Source organism: Electrophorus electricus, chromosome 2 (genome assembly GCF_013358815.1).
Source record: "Electrophorus electricus isolate fEleEle1 chromosome 2, fEleEle1.pri, whole genome shotgun sequence".
Classification (NCBI taxonomy): domain Eukaryota; kingdom Metazoa; phylum Chordata; class Actinopteri; order Gymnotiformes; family Gymnotidae; genus Electrophorus; species Electrophorus electricus.
Genome location: NC_049536.1, coordinates 18,126,997 through 18,132,056, shown reverse-complemented (window position 1 = coordinate 18,132,056; position 5,060 = coordinate 18,126,997).

Here is a 5,060-nt window from a genome sequence, read left to right as displayed (position 1 = left end):
CGTGCCTCATCCCCGCATCCTACTTAACCCTCCATCGTTACATAGACTTAGTTAATAATAATATGTATTATTATTATTATTATTATTATTATTAATAATAATAATAATAATAATAATAATAATAATAATAATAATAATAATAATAAAATTATCTTCAGTGCAAATTCTAAATATAACTTTCTTTTCCTTTAGGGATTTTTACTGATTTTACTGCTCTTCAAAAAAATATTATGTGTATTTGTTCATATTTGGACGATTCACTGCTTTCTGTGAAAATTTCCTGAATTATTATCTAAGCCCTTTCAGGGAACTAACATACAATTTATGAAGATTTCAACATCCATGTGAAAATGACCCTACCTCTAAGGGCAGCTATAACATGGGGAGCCGAGGCGGGATGCGGAAGCGAACTGTTGTTCAAACAATTAAAGATGTTTATTAACACAACTAAGAATGAAACTAAAAAACACAACAGCATACAACACATAATAGTTGGTAGAACACAATGTAGCACAATCAACACCAGAGGAGCATATACAACATGGGGTCAAACACTGACAAAGCACAACAGTGAAACAGGGCTGTCAATGTACATACTATCAGCGAGATAACAAGAGACAGGTATGGCACACGAACAATTAACAATATAGAGGCATGGCGATGGAGACCCCCCCCCCCCCCGCCACACACACACACACACACACACACACCATTCAATCATGTGGAGGAGTCTAGGAGGAGGGGCTTTACTGTGACAGTAGCGTGTTCATGTTTAGTTTTGAATCTGTACGATACAAGTTGAATCAAATGCTAAATATATTCTAAATATATTCTGTTGGCACCATTACCAAGGTACTTATAAGCTACTTACTCTGCACTGGGTCGTATTTGGTCTTATCTGCTTTGAATTTCAGGTGAACATTTGCAGTAAAAAAATGTTATATAAAAATCATTTGCATGTACCATTTATTCAGTTCATTTTGAGTTACATTTATTTGTACAGGGCTTTTTAATACCAGTGTTGTCATAAAGCAGCTTTACACAATCTAGGTATATATACAGCTATATAAAGAGAATCTGGGTCCTGGAACCTAATCAGCAAGCCAAGGTGATAGTGGCAAGGAAAAACTAGATGAAGGATCCTTGAGAGGAAACAAGACTCAGAATGGGATGAGAAAGAAATACATAGATGCTTGTCGATAAAGTCAGAGGGTAACATTTTACTGATATTAGGGCAGTCCTGAGACATAAAGTGAAATGAACAGGTATTTAAAGAAGTCATAGCTAACTTTCCAGACTTAAAGGAACTCTGCAGAGGGTCATATGACAGATTTTCACTCAATCAAATGATTGATTGGTTAATAACATCACTTACATCTAGATAATGAAGCTCAATACCACATGAAGAAAAAACAACTATTTGGAGATGTTTACCATACCTTAGTATGGTAAATCATTATATGCAGTCAAATCTCTTGAGTTGTAGTTTTTATCTTGGAAAGAATTCTCATTAACCTCCATCAGGATCTCATCACACCTAGAGCAGATTATTTTTTAAACAAAAAGGAAAGCAACAAGAACAATGCTACATTCTTATTTAATAGTTATTTAATAGTAAATTAACAAAATCACCAGGCTATTAATAATTATCAGATTCCTCTAAAACTTAGTAACAATAATTTCCCAAATTTTTAGTATGAAACCTGAATTTGAATTATGCTCTGAGGGTGAACTGTCAGAAAGCCTCCTGTAATGGAAAATTACATTGCATTTGTGTCACAAGAACGCAGGTGTTTAGGCATTGTTTTGCTAGCTTGTGTGAGTGCCGAGAGTAGTATAAGCAGCACAGAGAATTATCAGGAAGCTGCCTCTCCCTTACAGGATGTCTTGTGTGTGTGTAACTCAGATGCCCTCAGGCTGAGATGAATAATAAATTATATTTGCTTTTGCTTTACCCATTAGTGTTTGGCACATCATTATTATAAGACCGGAGATTTCCATGATACTCTGCTTCTATGATTTGAGGCATATAGTGCCATTGTGTGTAACATGCTTTATACCCTGACACTGTCCACTTGACTTAAATTCATATGCAATATAGATTATATCTGGTATTATCAGTTACTGAGGGGCCCTTTTCTTTTTTCCATAAAATATTTCTGATTAACACTTGATTTTTATATGCTGCACTTTCACAACATGAGTGAAAATATTCTGCCATGGTTAATCACAAAACCATGTCATTTTAACAGGGTCGGAAGACATTTTATATCTACTGTACAGCATAATTTCCAGGAATCTTACTGACTTTCAAAGACATTTGCAAAACAAATATAAATTAAGAAATATGTTTACTGAATGGACTTAAAGGTGAGACAATACAGGTGAAAATGGTATCATTTTCAACACTAGATATCAGTTGATTTCTCAAATTTATTTGGAGTTTGGCATATTACAAATAGGATTTTAAATACTATATTATTGGTATTTTTCTTCACTGTCAAGAAAATGTTATTCATTCAGTCATTTTCTAAACCTGCTTAATGAATGAATGAAGGGTGGGGGGGGGGGCAGCATAGAGCATGTAAAAGTGTATTAATGAAGATATTCTATCCATCAAGGCAACAAACCAGGGGGTGACACCAGTTGACAAGTCAGGGCCATGTGGTGGTCAATGCTACTGTAGAGATTGTAGGTCTTGCACAGACTGTAGGTCTCACACAGAGACTGTGGTCCTTACAGTGCAGCTCAGACTCTGTGTAAGCCTACAGTCTCTGTGCAAGGCTTACAGTCTCTGTATAAGGCTTACAGTCTCTGTGTAAGGCCAACAGTCTCTGTGCAAGACCTGGGCATCACACAAGAGGAAGGCCAGTAGTGCCAGCACAGAGGCACAAGAACAGGCCTCTAGATAGCTGTGGGAGAAAGAAGTGACCCACGGGTACATGCTACTGGAACACAAGCTGGGAAGTGATCAGGTTACCTAGGAGACTATGTATGATGTTTAAAAGATCCCAAACACTCAGTGACCCCAGATAACATCCCAATACTCTGTATATATGCTTATTTTTAAAAAATGTTTTAAGAAATACCCAAAGAAGACATATGCTGGACCTTAACATTCCATAACTATTTGTATTTCATTGCATTACTATCTGTTTACTTTATTTCCATTTAATTTATATACCTATTTGCATTATTTATGACACACTCTCTTTTTAATCTTTTAATGATACTGGGGGTCTTTTGCCAGTTTTTGCAGTTCTGCAGCTTTGATTTCAAATGAAGACTGAACACTTATCTAATTGTGGAATATTTAAATGACCATTGATCCTACACTTATGGCATTTATACTACAGTTGAGTAACCAAAACTCTACTGTGTATTGTTTGGTATTGTTCATCTGATATAGAGATTATACTTATTTTGCAATTCTAGGTATCAGTACTGATTCCTGTATTTCAACAGTGTTCTAGATCAGTGATATCTTGAACTCTAACCTTCTGTAATGGCAAGGATACATTCTATGAGTAGATGACAAAGCACTATCAAGTCATTCTGGATGAGTATGTCTGCTAAATGCCAAAAAAGGTAAAAATGTAAATCGTTCAGCACAGAACTATACATTGAAGACATTTTAGTAACTATTTTGTGCTTGCATATCTCTCTATAGGCCAGTAAAGAGCCTTGTAAACCCAGGTTTGGCTGAATTCAAGACTGAGCACCTAGACTCTTGAGATGTATATATTTAAACAGTGCAATACATTAAATTCAAATTACATTGAGTAAAAAAAAAGTTCTGCACATGTATTTACTGAAGTTTAAACTTCAGTTTATTATTTTTACACAAATAATTATTTGCTTTAAAATAGATACAAATAAGTTTTCTTTTTAATAAAAATCCAAAAATATAAAAAATATATATTGCATACTGTCACGGTTAGTCCCTCCTAACTTCCACATTCCATGGTTTCCCTGTGTTGTGTGTTTTGTTTCCATTCCATACTTTCGTTTTCTCTGGCCCTCATTTGGTTTTCCACACCTGTTCCTCATTTCTAGTCTTGTTAAGTTCATATATTTAAACCCTGTCTTGTTCTGGCAGTTCATTGACTGTCTGTATAGATGTGTTTGAAAGCTGGTATCTTTAAGTTTGTACTCTGTGCCTTTGTGTTTCTTAGGATTTGAGTTTATCCTAGCCTCTGTTATAGCTTGCTTTGCCCTCTTTGCCTTTGTGTGTTTTTGGTTTATCATGTATACCCATAATCTCCGTATCAGTAACCTGACCCTGGACTACTGTGACAACAATGACTTTGGATTTGCCCTTAATATATCTCGTTCTTCTCAGGCAACTATTTTCACCAAGCTGGACCTGTGCAGTGCCTACATCCTGAGTCACTTAAGGTAGTAGATGAGTGGAAAACAGTGTTCATCATACACTACTCATGATGCCTGAGGGTATGTTGCTGTATGGGCTCATGAACACTCCAACAATATTAAAGCACTTCATTAATGAATTGCTGAGGGAGGCCCTGGACCTATTTGTGTATGTCGACCTTGACTTTTACAATCAGCCTCTGCATGTTTGGATGGCTCTCCAGCTCCTGTTGGAGAACTGACTTCTCAAGTTTGACATAGACAGTGTTCCATACACCTATGGTATCCTCCTTGGGCTTCATAGTGTCCAATAGCAAATCTTGCATGTACTCATCCTTTCGCTGACTGTCATCATCCCACCTCCCTCTGGCAGGTACAGCACTTCCTGGGGTTTACTACTTCTTATGCCCTAACTACAACTCCTGATGCTCCAGTTGAACCATTTTTTGTTGAGTTAGATGCCTCCAATATCTGTGTGGGAGAAGAACTCTCCTGACACCTATCCCCAAATAAAAAGCTCTACCCCGTACATTTATCTCACCTAGGCTTACCCCAGTAGAGTGACGCTAAACATCAGAACAGAACCCCTGACAACCAAGCTGGCCCCCAAGGCATGCAAGTTCTTGGGCTTGCCAGAACTCTGTCTGCCGAGGAGTTAACCAATCTCTGACTACAGTACATGGAGAATA